Source organism: Lissotriton helveticus, chromosome 9 (assembly GCF_964261635.1).
Source record: "Lissotriton helveticus chromosome 9, aLisHel1.1, whole genome shotgun sequence".
Taxonomy (NCBI): Eukaryota; Metazoa; Chordata; class Amphibia; order Caudata; family Salamandridae; genus Lissotriton; species Lissotriton helveticus.
In genome coordinates, this window is record NC_136070.1 from 1,018,258,689 (window position 1) to 1,018,274,127 (window position 15,439).

Below are 15,439 nucleotides of genomic sequence, written 5' to 3' on the forward strand. Positions count from 1 at the left end.
TTTTTTAGTATTGGAAGAATTATGGCATTTTTGAAGGAAACAGGGACAAAGCCAGACGTGAGGGAATTATTCAGGAGGGTGAGGGCAGGGGCAGGGCATGCAGTAAAGATTTGACAGAGGATTCGTGCTGGGCAGATGTCTGCTGGGGAGCCCGACTTGACACGTCTCAGTAGGGGAGGCAAATAATCTTTTGTCAGAGAAGGAATGCGAGCGAGGGACCGATTATTGCCCGGTGGCTGCGGATGGGTAAAAGTGGGCGAGGAAGGAGGGATGTTAGCTTTAATACGGACTATTTTTTCGATGAAAAACTCGTTAAGTGAGTTACATAGGGACTGGGAAGGGGGAATCTTGGGAGAGGTTCTGTCAGAAGATGCCAGCTCGTGGACGGTGGAAAAGATCTCACGAGACTGGTTTTCTGCGGCTAAGATGCGCCCAGAGAAGTATTCTGTTTTGGCTATCAAGATGGCTTGTTTATATTCGCTGAGTTGGGTGGTGAAAAGTAGTTTTTGGGTCGGGCAGTAAGTCACCATTCTTGTATCGCTTTGTTCGCCCTAGGTGTGGCAGGGTATGCTCAGACGTGAGTCCCTTGCTCACTTGGCCACTGGATTCAAGATAGCTTGGCTGATGAGGATTATGAATCCGAAACCGGTCCCAGGATGCTTGTTTCCGGTCCAGGGAAGACATGGCTTGGCAGTTCGGGCTGGACTGTTCCCATAAGGCACAGGGTCAGACTGATTTGCATATGGCCATGTCTGAACTGGGGTGGCTGAGTGAGCTAAAGAATGGTGATGGATTAAACCCAGATCAGTTGACTGGGGGTGAGTGTTTGATTTGCTCAAACACTCCATCCATCATCCCCTTTTGTATCGCTTTGTTCGCCCTAAGTGTGGCAGGGTATGCTCACACGTGAGTCCCTTGCTCACTTGGCCACTGGATTCAAGATAGCCTGGCTGATGAGGATTATGAATCCTAAACCGGTCCCAGTATGCTTGTTTCCGGTCCAGGGAAGACATGGCTTGGCAGTTCGGGCTGGACTGTTCCCATGAGGCACAGGGTCAGACTGATTTGCATATGGCCATGTCTGAACTGGGGTGGCTGAGTGAGCTAAAAAATGGTGATGGATTAAACCCAGATCAGTTGACTGGGGGTGAGTGTTTGATTTGCTCAAACACTCCATCCATCATCCCCTTTTGTATCGCTTTGTTCACCCTAAGTGTGGCTGAGTGAGCTAAAGAATGGTGATGGATTAAACCCAGATCAGTTGACTGGGGGTGAGTGTTTGATTTGCTCAAACACTCCATCCATCATCCCCTTTTGTATCGCTCAGGTAAATTTTAGGTCCTGAAGATGACCGTGTATTATTAACAAAGGTCGAAACGTCATTGACGCAATTGTGGTTGCAATTAATGGACGACACATTGTTTTGTTTGTTGTAGTTTCAGTGTTGCTCTGAAACTCCTTCTTATATGTAACCTCTCTTTGTCTGCCACCTGTCTGGTTTTGTATGTTTATCAAATGTTATATGTACAAGCTTACATCTCTGAGCTTCATGATATTATACATTTGTATTGAATACATTTTGTATGTTTTTCTAGATTTTTCTCTTATGGGCCGTCAATTTGTTTACTTCTATGTGTGCACTGATGTATACATTCTTTGTCTTTATGAATTGTTTGTTGTTTATATTTTCGTGTGCTATTGTAATTTTCTGAACACTTTGAACCATTGTTTGGATTAAATATCGATTCCCCCTGGTACAGGTGGTTAGGGCTGCCCCTGTGGTGGTTAATTACATAGCCGTACAGCACAGCTTCCTTTCAAACTGCACCAGAAAAGGACATCACACCCTACTTTTCTCATTGGTCCTTGTGCTCTGAGCAGGACCGGTGTGTGACTGAGCAGAACTTCCGGCTAGGAGGAGCGCTGCAGTTACCGCAGTTGGGAAGCCATACCTGTTCCAGATCCATTTGTTCTAAGTGCTAGAGTGAGCATTCCTATGGGAAATCAGTTGAACCTTAATTACATAGGAGGGTGTCCAAGTATCAGGTAAAGTTGAAGGGACTGACTGGGGCTGCAGCATTGCACACCCCTTTACTCTACAACATCCTTATCCTTACTGCAGATTGCTGTGTCCCAAACCAGCAAGGGCATTCCAGATAAGTAATATTAAATAAGGAAGTCCCCCATGGTGCCCCCACACATTTCCTACTTAAGAATAAACTTTCAGTTAAGCCAGTTGATTTTGGTTTGGCTTGTGTGAATGTGACTTCTGGAGACTGTGGTATTCCTATCTAAGGAGCTCCCACAGAAATGATCTGTATTGACCATCAGTTGAGAGTGCCCAGTTACATTTGCAATGTCTTTCATAAGGACTTCGGGGAAACAGGAAAGGTCGCCCTACAAACTGTGTGCCCCATGACCTCGTAACCTGCCTGCTTGCCTGCATATTGCGTCCATTCTCCCAGCCTGGAGAATGTGTTAGCTCACTGAGACATGTCTTTCTACCTAGACACGTCATTCAATGAATGGAGGTGACATATTACTCTATACGAGGATAACAGTTACCTCTACCTGGCGCTGGACAGATTGTTTATAGGTGAAGAAAATCTAAGAAGATGTTTTAGCAGAATCACTCCTATGGAAAGATTGCATGGTAAACTTCTCACATCCTCTTTAAATGGCTTTATAATCTGCTGAGTCTCGTGTATGGAAAGAATACATGCAAAGGCCAAAGCCACAGCTCTTGGCATTCTGCAGGTGAAAGGTTTCACCCAGAGACTGAGTGGAGAGAGTAGAGACCCTTTAGCAAGAGTAGCCAATAGACTGTACCAGTTAAAGTGTGAAGAGGGGAGGGGAGCATGTACTTACTGCCCGTATGCTCTGAACACCACTCTCCTCCAACCTTCCCAGATCCTTACTTATAACCCCTATTCATTCCATATGACCCACGTTATTTATTTTTAATTTCTTTGGAAGCCTTAATTTAAAAAATGGAAATAAGTGAATCTTAGTCGGATGCCATAATACTCTTTTCATAGTACCCCTAGGGATGTGTAGGGGAGTCAAGAGATGCACCCTCATTTGATTAACATTGAATTGGTCACTAGGCTACCAGGGACTTGTTCCCAGTGGACATCAGAAGGATGAAAGGCAGTGTTTCCTTTTCTTGATCGTGTAGTAGCCGACAGTAGGGATCAAATAGAGGCCATCAGCCTCGAAAATGGCGTCAAGGCTGGGGCACTGCCCCTCAGCCCTGTGCGAAGGAGAGTAAAGGCGAGAGGGTCTTCCCTTAAAAACTTGAGAAGACAACATGTCCCAGATCGATGACATCCGTAGATGAAGAAAAGGAAGGAAAGCCTAATTCATAGCTCCCTATGAGAACCTCCGAAGATAAACAGCTAGGTTAGGCAGCATGGACTGATGAAGGGCAGCGAAGAATGGACTGAGAACCAGCCCCCAGGGCAAATGGACAATGAGCAAAGATGTCGTGAGCGTTAAGAGGCACAGAGGAGACATATGAACAGCCTAGACAGTTCTCTCTCAGGTAAACAAGCATTTAGAAAGCCAATAGGTCTAGCTGTATTTGGGTAACACATACAAATATAAGTGTGCTCAAATGAGCACAGACTATTTGTGACACATATTTGTGCAACAAGCCTCTTTCTGTGCCTCAGTGTTGGCGCCCTAGTTGATATTCGTCAAGCTTGTGGTAAAGCATGACACCAGCAGTGTAAGCCTAGGCAATAAAAACACCACCACAAGCTTCAGGAATAAAAAAGGGGCAAAGGCAGAGACAGATGAAAATATGCTTTTTACAGAGGAACAAAGGGGCATATTTACAAGCACCTATCGCTACAGGAACGTCGCTTTTTATGACGTTCCTGTGGCGATAAACCCTTCGCCTTATTCACAAGGCGGCGTTAAGCCAATTAACGCATCTTAACGCTGCCTTGTAAAAAAGGCTCCCTTTCACGCTACACTTACTGTGAAAAGGATGTGCAATGGGTGTTGTGCGTTCCGCGGCAACACCCATTGATTTTGACGCTGCACCCACTTACAGGGGTGGCGTAATTAGGAGGCAGCACCAAAATTAAGACTAGAGGAAACCTGCTCTTAACAGGGCAAAAAGAGGAGAAATGCAGAATTTTTCCTAGTTTTTGCTGTTTCTATGTGTGCTGCATTGTGCAGCACACATAGAAACAGCAAATCACCAAGAATGATTGTTCATCTGCAAATAAACAATAATTTCTCCCAACGCAGACATCCTTTCACTATGGTGCAAGGTTGCCTGCTTTGACGCTAGGCAGCTAGATTTAATGGTAGCACTAGGGGAAACGCATGGGTGCGCTGCAATCTTGTGAATACGGCGCATCCCTGCGTTTTCAGAATGGCAGAGGAAGTATTGTTTAAGGTGGCATTTTCATTGTGTTTTTGGAGCATTTCATTTGTCTAGTAATACAAACCAAAGGTGCAAAAGGGGTTTCTATAACACTGAAGAAGCCTTTAACCATGGTATTTAGGTTGAATATGGCAATTAATTTCCTTAAGTTAACAAGACTGAGTGACAGGCAATTTGCATGAAGATGATAAGAAATGAAAATTGCACATTTGTTCAAAGTGCCAAGAAAAGGTTGCAGAACCATTGGATAGAATAGGAAATTCCTTGAGACACATTTTTTCCTGATTGGGGCAGCAACAACCTGGGCTGGTGGGACTAGGGAGATGCAAGGCACTCAAATAACAGAGATGTGTGTTTCCACATCTAATGACTTAAACCAGTGAGTGCGCGGGCCTAGACTGTTTATATGTGAGGCATCATTTCAGGAACTGCTCGCTTCAGAAGCTGGCCTGTGTGCCACGGGCCGCAGTGCATGAATGGAAATGGGCCCCATCACTGCTCTTTGAATGATAAAATATAGCAATAATTAGGGTTCAGAAGCCCCTAGAGACCTCTGGGCCCCGGTGCCACTGGACCTGCTGCACCAATGGGAGCTACTCCTCTGGGTCACTTTGAGTGCGTCAACCTTCTCTGTGGTAAATTCACCCTTACAGATATCCCTTCTGCCTCAAGAAAGCAGGCACGTACAACTGTCTGAAAATAAATGGCCTGTTGGATGTTTTCTGAAAATCACACGATTGGACTGAGTGTGCATGACATATGGAAGTGCACTGTACAGCAAGGGGGCATTTAGAGGAAAGTGATGGTCTCTGCGGCTCGCAGATGGAGCTCTGGGGACATACTGCCTGCTCTGATCAGCGGCTCTTAGTGTCTTTGCCGGGATATTCTGAAGAATGCTGTTGGACAGATAGCGCAGAGCCTGTCTGTGAAGGGATTTATGCAGTAAGCATGAAACTTTGAATGAGACAGCAGTCTGTGCTGAGAGCCAGCGCAGGGAGGAAAAAACAGAAGGCGAGACAGGTTGGCGTTTTCTTCAGCAGACTGCCGCTGCATGCTTGTCTGAGCCTACAACACCTTCCTCCTTTGCTACCCTTATGTTGAAATTTGTAAGACCTGTTGATTATTCTGCAACCTCTCTGAGTTAATGTTAGACCTAGCCCTTTTTTGCAGGTTAATGCCCGAACTTTTTGCCTTTTGCCTCCTATTTTTCTGTTTCTGTTTACTATTGAACTCTGGGCACTTTACCACTGCTGATCAGTGCTAAAGTGCATATGCTCTCTGTGTAAATTGGGATTATGTTCGGTTATCCATGATTGCCGTATTTGATTTACTGGTATGTCGCTAGTGACGTGCACTGTGTGTGCCAGGGCCTGTAAATCAAATGTTACTAGTGGGCTTGCAGCACTGGTTGTGCCCCCTACATGAGTAGCCTTGTAAATACATCTCAGACCTGCCACTGCAGTGTCTGCGCGCACAGTTTTCATTTTAACTTGGCAGGTGCACCCACTTGCCAGGCCCTTACCTTCTCTTTTTTTTACATGTAAGGCACCCATCAGGTAGACCCAAGGTACCCCCATGGATTGAGTGCAGTGTATGGACATGCACTGGTGTGTTTTACATGTCCTGATAGTGAAATACTGTGTTTTCCATAGTTCTGTGTTGAAAGGCTGCCTGTCCCGTAGGTTAACATAGGAGCTGCCTTGCACCATCTTACAAGTGTAACTTGCCATTGAGACAAGATAGAGAAAGGGAGTTTATGCTCACTGAACTCAGACTTCAATAACACACCTTTAATGAAGACAGTCACAAGGGGGGAGTTGAGGTGTGTCCTGCCTTGCCTGGGTGGCTGAATAGACCTGGTGTGCAAGTGATGGGAGGAATTTTGCTAGCACCTGAATAGGCTGTGTCTCCTTTGTACAATGCTGCCTCCACCCCCTGTGGTCAAGCTGAACCAGGGAGGACAGAACTGGTTTGTACTGAGCTCAGAGACTTTTGCCACAAAGAGAACAATGAGAAAATGGGGTATAAGTATTGGACCTAAAACCCCAAGGTTTTAGATTACATCTGGAATCAACAGGACACTGTCAAGAGAAAGAGCTGTGTGCAGAGTGCTGCCTTTTCTGTGTGACGGGTAGGTTGGCTTGCAGTTGCTGCTTATATCTGTGGCGAAGGAAAAGGACTGACTCATTTTGCCCTGCTGTGGCATCCTGTTTGTGCAGAATCTCCAAGGGCATGTGGGTGCTTACTTCCTGGTGGAATTCTCAGGGAAATCAAAGATTCAGGAAAGATCTTTGCTGGATCCAAAAGTAACCTGCCTGGAAGGTGAGTTCGGAGATCTGTGTGAGGAGCGCTGCCCCTGATGTTTGTGGGTTGGGACAGCCTGCAGTTGCTGTTCCTGCCTGGAGCAGGAGAAGGACTGGACTGTTCTTCTAACTGGAAAAAGAAGGAAGCGCGTGGTGAGTGCTTTATTTCATAAAGCTAGTGCCCTTTGGGAATGTACTGACCAGTGGGTGATGAGAGCTTTGGGAGTTGCCTGCTTCCCAGTAGGTGAAGCGCTATATTTGCCCTTTTCCCGCATTTCAAGATGAGCATATGTGGCGTGCTTTACAAGGGTTGCTGGAGCTAGAGGCGAGGCGTAGGCACAATATGCGAATGCTGACTTTCCATTATCAGCCCCAGCAAGGGGATGCTCCGCACCAGCAAAGCCAAACCCAGGGGGAAGCCATACCTGCCAGTGAACGAGAGGGTCTCGACCCAACAGACACTGTGTGGAGATTTCATTCTCCTATTGTAGAACCCAGTGATGGCATAGTATGACATCACTGGGAGATTCTGAAAGAAGGGTCAGTTGATGAAGCTGGAGGTTGCTGTACACTTGTGTTCCTGTACTTATATGAATAAAGGCTTTTTATTCATTAACCACTGCCTCTGTGGTTACTACATTTCATGGTGACGAGGGTGGGATAATCCGGCAACCACCACTGGGTCGTGTAGGTATTCCCAATCGACCCTGGGAAAAATTAGCGTTGGATTTTCTAGGCCCAATTAAGTGATTGGGTGTGAGAAGCAGATTTTTAATTGTATTAGTTGATTACCACAGTAAATGGTTTTTGGTGAAACCAGTAGAACATATTACAATCAGAAGTAGTTAAAGTTAAAGTTAAAGAAAGGCTTTTATCTCTAGATCCTACACTAGATGAAGCAGTACAAATTGCCACAATCCTAGAGCTAAAAAAAACTCCTACGGTAGATGTTCCAAATGCAACTAATTTCAAGAATGAAAAAACTTCTAATACACCTAATGCACCTAATATGGTTGTAAGGAGGAAAATTACATGTTATTAGGTGTGGATGTCCTGGGCACATTGCTTCCAGCCTCTCGTGTGGTGCTAGATGTGTAACGTGTAGATCGTGTGGAAGAAAGGGTCATCTAGCTAAGATGTGTAGATTTAAAAATCAAAGTTCTACTGTAAAGACCATAGAAAATTTAGGAGAGATAAAAGAAGAATGAATGCTTTCTATAGATGAATGTGAAATGTCAGAAAAAGAAATAATTGTTCATGAAAACAAAGGTGTAAAAATGGAAAGTACAGAGAAATTAGAGAAACCTCATTGTAAAATTATTTTTGGTAATATTGAAATTAAAGTTTGAGTGGATTCAAGTAGTTTATTCACGCTGATATCTAAAGAAGAGTATGTGTAAGAATTAAAAAGGAATCTGAAGAATTTACAACATTCTTATATAAGTGCTGTGGGTTATGGTGGAAAAAAATAAACATTGTGGGGATGGAATGGCTGGACATGTTCTTTAAAAACAACAGTGCCCATGGTAGAGTATACGTAACTGAAGAGGGGTCAAATCTCTTAGGATGGCGTCACCAAAAAGATCTGAATATCATTCTTAATCCTAATGCTAAGGAACCAGTAATGGTGATAGAATCTACACAGATATGTAATTTGCCTGTTTCGGAAGGTGATTCAGATTGGGGTAAAAAGTTAATGGCGTCATTTCCCCATGTTTGACCATAATTTTCCTCTGTCAATACTATCAAAGGCGACTTTGTAGTCAATGAAGCAGACAAATAGTGATTGGCTGATTGCTTTTGCAGAGTCGGCTAGCAGAGAGATTGCCAGAATGTTTGTGGTGGTCCCCAGGTTTTCCTGGAACCCCGTTTGGTTAATTGGGATTAGTGCTTCTTCCCTGGCCCAATCCTGTAGTTCGGTCAATATAAGGCCTGCCTAGTACTACCTTGGTCATGAAATATCTGCTGGTGGTATAAGACCAAAGAAAAGTATAGGAAAAGCAATTATTGATGCTCCTCAACCGTCAGATAAAGACTTGTTGAAATCATTTCCCCATGTGTTCACAGATGATCTGGGTATGCTTAAAAATGTTACTCACCGGATAATTTTCAAAAAGAATGCTCGCCCAGTTGTGCATAAGATTAGGCCCATACCATTGTTAATGAGAGAACCATTGCAGAAGGAGCTTGATAAACTGCTGAAATGTAACATTATTGAGCCGATTGAGTCATCGGAATGGGTTGCTCCGATAGTCGTCGCACCCAAAGAAGGAAATAAGATTCCTCTATGCATAGACTTAAGAGACTTAAATCAAAACATATGGGTTGACAGACAACCACTACCAAATATAACAGAGATGTTGAGTGTGATGGGTGGCGGAAATGTTTTTAGTGTACTGGACATGTCCGCTGCTTATCACCAAATAAATTTGCATCCAAAGTCACGGCCATTAACTTCTTTTGTCACACCTTTAGGGGCTTATCGCTATCGGCGCATGTCATTTGGATTAGCTTCAGCCTCTGCGGTGTTTCAAAGAGTTATGCAAAATATATTTCAAGGGATGCATAGCGTTTTGTGTTTTCAGGATGACATAATGATTGTAGGCAAGTCTTTTGAAGATCATGATGAGTTAATGAATGAAGTTTTGAGAAGGATTGCTGATCATGGTCTAACAATAAAGAAAGAAAAATGTCAACTGAGAAACGACCTAGTGAACTACCTTGGTCATGAAATATCTGCAGGTGGTATAAGACCAAAGAAAAGTATAGGAAAAGCAATTATTGATGCTCCTCAACCGTCAGATAAAGATTTGTTGAAATCATTTCTTGGTCTAGCAGAGTACTGTTCGAAATTTGTAGCTAACTTCTCAAATATTGTAGAGCCTATGAGGATGTTATTGAAAAAGGGAGTGTTATTTGAATGGAATGCTTCATGTGAGGCGGCATTTAAAAATGTCAAAATGTCATTGGTTACTGCACCTACTTTAGCTCACTTTGATGTCTTGAAGAAAACAATATTAACAACTGACGCCAGTAATGTAGGATTAGGTGCGGTTTTAACCCAAAGAACAGCTGAAGGAGAAAGTGTGATTGGGTTTGCGTCACGACGCTACAAGGGGCAGAGAGGTCTTACTCAACCATTGAGAAGGAAGCTTTGGGTTGTTGTTGGGGGGTAAATCATTTCAGGTTTTATTTATGGGGACTGCCTTTTGTTTTGAGAACCGATCATAAGCCCTTAGTGCACATCTTCAAAGGAGGAAGGGGTCTTGAAGGAAATGCTACTCCAAGAATTTCTAGATGGTTGATATCAGTAATGGAGTACAATTTTTCAATTGATTTTGTTAGAGGTAACAAGAATGTTATAGCTGATTGCTTGTCACGGATGCAAATTGAGGAGGAAGAAGAGAATTTTTATTTGGTATCTGAGGTGGAATCTCCATGTATTGTCAATGAATTAGATTTAGCCTTGAAACAAGAAGAGTGGAATGAAGCCTTGAGCTGTGATAAGGAATAAACTGAGCTCAAGGACTTCATATGCAATGGTTGGGTAGATGTGTTGAGCTTGAATGAGGAATTAAAGAAATATTTAAAAGTCAAAGACAGTTAAGTATTCATACAGATAAAGTCTTGAGATGCAATTGTGTAATCCCACCTAAGATGTTAAGAAGTAAATTAATCAAACTTGAACATGAGGGACACTTAGGGAGAAGCATGTGCAAAAGGAGATTGAGACAGAATTTTTAGTTGGCTGGAAATGGATAGAGAGGTAGAAGAGGTAGTAAAAGATTGGCAAGCGTGCAGTAATAGCGACAAGTCTAGGGTAATCCGGCAACCACCACTGGGTTGTGTAGGTATTCCCAATCGACCCTGGGAAAAATTAGCGTTGGATTTTCTAGGGCCGATTGAGAGATTGGGTGTGAGAAGCAGATTTTTAATTGTATTAGTTGATTACCACAGTAAATGGTTTTTGGTGAAACCAGTAGAACATATTACATCAGAAGTAGTGATTGAGTTTCTGAGGAGTGCATTTTTAGAAGAAGAATGCTAAAGTGCCTGGTTATGGACAATGGAGTCCAATTAGTTTCGAGTATGATGCCAAGGTTTCTTACGGGATTGGGTATAAAGCATGAAAGAGTGGCGTTGTTCAGACCACAGGCTAACGGATTAGTTGAGCGAGTTTATCGTATCATAGTGGACAACATTCAATTGTCTTTGAGTAATTGTTTAAAGTGGAGAGAGGAACTAGACAAGATGATGTGGGCTCACAGGGTGAGTCCTCATTCGATTACTGGTGTATCACCTTTTGTGGCTTTAAAAGGAAGAGACCAGCAACCAAAGAATCTCCTGTGTGGTTGCAAAAGAAAGATCAAGCTTGGGTGGATCGAGAATTAATAGCAGAAAGAGTTAAGGAATCTCAAGAAAGGAACAAAAATGATTATGACAGAAGGAAAGGAGTGAAGGATGTTAAAATCATCATTGGTGATTTGGTGGTTACAAAGAAAATGGGATTTGTGAGAAAAGGTGAGAGCAAGTTTTCCAGACCTCAAAGAGTGATAAAAGTGTTGAACTCATTAGTAACTCTGGATGATGGAAAAATGTGGAGTATGAGTTATTTATGCAAAGTGGATGTTCCTAATTCTGTTGAGCAATTGGTGCAAATGTAAGAAAAAAAAGAGAAAGAAATGTTATTGAGTATTATGTTATTGTTGTGGGATATATTCATTTCTTGTTATTGATTTTAATATGTATAAGTATTTATGTTTTATTGCAATTCCTTGTAAGGGGGAGATGTGTGGAGATTTCATTCTCCCATTGTAGAACCCAGTGATGCCATAGTATGACATCACTGGGAGATTCCGAGAGAAGGGTCAGTTGATGAAGCTGGAGGTTGCTGTACACTTGTGTTCCTATACTTATATGAATAAAGGCTTTTTATTCATTAACCACTGCCTCTGTGGTTACTACACACTGCCACAGCAATGAATGCAGCAGTGGTCGAGCTCAGTGAAGTCAGCGTCACCTTGTGTATGGACTTGTTGCTTTGGATCCGGGAAAGGCCCATATAAACCAAACTCATCTGCCCAGCCCCACCCCCAGAAGTCCAGCGTAGATCAAGAGAGGCATCCTAGCCAATAACAAAGCTGCCATTGCAGCATTGTGATTGGCTTAGGAGAGGAGAGGGGGGCTGCCTGCTTCCTGTAAGGCAATAGGCGCAGAGAGGAGACACAACGTGACGCGGGACCCGAGGCGAAAGTAAGTATAAATGTAATTTTTTTTAATTAACCCCCCACCCCGGGCGACCACCCCTCCCCACATGACCCCCCCTCATGACCCCCCACCCACGCCCGAGAGTCATGCTGGCCGCGACTGCCTATCAATCCCTAATATTTCAGGTGGTTGTGTAACTGAATGACTATTAATGTTATGCTTATGGTAATTTGTAAGCTATGGTTGATTTGGGGAGTCATGTGTTTCTCTCCCTACCTAACTGCAGCCTTTTATGCCCTGATGTCATGATTTATGTTTTTAATGCCTTACTAAGACAGGATAACAAGTATCCTTTTCGAGATCTGCCTGTTATGTACGTTTGGGTTGTTTCATGATGTGTGCAATCTGTAAATGTTTACTTTATTGCACTACCTATGGTGTTATGACAATTGCCTAGTTGGTAAAATGATTTGTGATTTATGTGAACGTGACCTATGTGTTTATTTATAATATGAGTGACATTTTTATATAACTGGGTGTGGGGTCTATTTTGCAGTGCATTTATTGTGTCACTGGTGTGTTTATTGCACAATGCTTTACGCATTGCCTCTGGGATAAGCCTGACTGCTCTGCCAAGCTACCAAGGGGGTAAGCAGGGGTTATCTTGGGTGTGTAACTCCCTTACTGTGACTAGAGTGGGTGGTTCTGCCTGGCTTAGGTGCATACCCTAGCCAACCAAAAACCCATTTCTAACAGCTAACTAATCTGGCTATATACATCTTCAGCTTTTGCTGTATTTATAAACTCACTATTTACACCTGTTACTGATACATGATGAACAATAAGTAGGTTGTTCATATTTGTTTGGGGGAAAAAGCATACAATTGTCCATATTCAAGTCAAATGTTGGTTTGATGTCACTTCCTTTGAAGTCATCAGGGAGGTCCCTTAAAGAAAACAATTGATGAGCACTAACATTTTGTGAACTTTTAGGATGGAGAACTAATTTGCATATTACAGTAATTGATGTCACAAATGCCTCCCAGCCTTTCGCATACATGACAACATTGGAAGTGATCTGGGCTTAATCTATGCTGGTGGTTGCAGGCTGAAACACACAGGCAATCATTTTTGGTGACCGGCAATAATTTTTCCTGAACAGACTTCGATCCAGAGAAAGAGAAAGAAAAACACAAAAGGGTGAAAGAAGAAGACAGAAAAACAGTGACAAAGAGATGAGGCAGGGATGAAAACGAACCAAAAATTATGAGATAAAGTGGCATAAAGTGTCTGGTGGTTGACTAAAGAGGCTTGAAGTGAGATCGAGACTATGCAGCCTTGTATTCGAATCCCTGGTATTCAACAGTGATGTCACCGAGCTTTTGAGCAACCTTTAGGTACCAGGAATTTATTATTTTTCAAATTAAGCCCTGAAAGTGACATCAATGCCATGTTAAAAAACAATCAAAGTAAATGTAAACTCAATATAATAACCTCAAGTCCTCATGTGAAGTCATGGTTTTATAAAAGTAGAGGAGCAGCAATGTGACATGTCCAAAGCAGACCCGCCATCAACTGAAGTAGTTTGGATGTAAGGGTTGAGATACATTCTGATATGCCTGCTCAGTTCGCTCAACTTTGTTTACTGTGCACTCCACTTGGAACACAGAGTTTCGGCAAAACTCTGACAACTGATGTATGATGGAGTTTTTCTCTTCCGTGGCTTGCCAACATTACGTTCGCGAGCGGAAGCAAAAAATTGCTCACCCTAGTAGAATTTTTGGGTGCTAGAACACCTCCTAGCAAGATTTCCCAATGCGGGCAGTCTCGTCAGGGCGTGACTGTTTGCGTTGAGAAAGCTGATGCTCGAGTAGAAAATCCACTCAAGCGGAAGGAAGAAGCAGCACCCTCTGCCATATGCACTGATTTTACTGCGCAGAACAAGCTCCCTGTGCTAAAAATCACAGTGAGCAGCGTGACTTCTGACTTGTGCCTGCTCGCGGAACTCTGCGGAATCTCACATAGTTTTTATGTAACTGCAAAATACCCTCCACTTTGGACAATGTCCAAAATGCTACTGAGCAAGTGGGTGAGGCAAATGGGTGAGGTAAGTCATTTGGAGTGCTGTTTCTTCTAAAATAATACTGACTGTCCGAAAATTAGTTTGTTCCTTCCTTCTTTCCATCCTTCTTCGAGTCTTTTTTCTTTCCTTTCTTCTCAATTTTTCTTTCTGAAGTTTTGCCATCTTTTGGTCCTTCTTTCTTTCCATTCTTCCGGTACATTTTTCCACCCATCCTTTTTGTTGTATGCGGGGGACTTGGGCGGGGAGTAAACTAGCCAAGCAGAAGTGTATGGGTGGTGTGTGAAACAGGATGCAGTTGTTGAAGTGCGCTAGACCTTGGTTGTGCAGACCTTTGTAGATGTGTGAACTTAAAAAGAGAGCATTTGTGGATTGCTAGACAGTGGAGGTCTTTGAGGTGTTCTGATATATGAAGGGGGTAGGCTGGGTTCAGTGTGAGTCTGGAGGCTGTGTTCTGTCCTACTTGGAGTCATTTGCTGTGCTGAGCTGTGATGCCTATGTAGAGGGTGTTGCCATTGTCGAGCCTGTTTGTGACGAGGACTTACATGACAGATCTGCAGGCATCCAGAAGGAGCCATTTAAAAAAAATGGAAGTAGTTTGACGGAGTTGAAGCAGGTAGATGTGACCTTGGTGACCTTGATGAACATGTAGATTTGGTCATTACAATGCCCAGATTGCTGTTGGCATTGGAGGGGCAAGGAGTTTGTCCTAGCTTAGAGGGCCACTAGGCCGGTGAACAGAGAGATCTGTCTTTGCCAAAAAGAACCACTTCAGTTTTATCTCTATTCAGTTTGAGGTAGTTCCTGCTTATCTAGTCTGTTACTGAGGACATGCAGCTGACGAAGCCTACTTATGTGTTGAGATGTTTTCTGATAGGGATGAGCTGTGCGTTGTCAGTGTAGGAGATTATGCTGAGTCTATGGGAGGTGTCAATGCTGGTGAAGGACCATGTAGATGCTGAACAGATTGGGACTCAGGAAGAATCCTTGATCAGGTTGGCAGCACCAGATATGCAAGGGACTAGGCTGATTGAATGAGTGCCTCTGTAGAGAAAAGGGCTGATCCATCATAGCACTGGGCTGTGAGTTCCACCTTTGTGAAGATGTTGGATGAGGTTGGGGTGGGAGCTGCTGTTGAGTGCTGCTAAGAGGTCTAGTGGAATGAGAGCTACTGTGTCTCCATTGTCCATGAGGTGGATGTTGCTGATGACTGCGGTTACAGGTTTTCTCTGTGCTGTGACTGGGTCTGAAGCCAGACTGTGGAGGGTCTAGTTGGTGGTTTGTGTAGAGGTGGTTGGCCAGGAGGGTGTTAATGAGCTTCTCCGGGATTTGTCTGGGTAAGTGAGAGAGGAGATGGGCCAGCTTGGGCATGGCCAGGGGGTCTGCAGAAAGTTTTTTGTGGAATGGTTGGATGGCGCTATGTTTCCAAGAGATGGGGTAGTTGGAGGT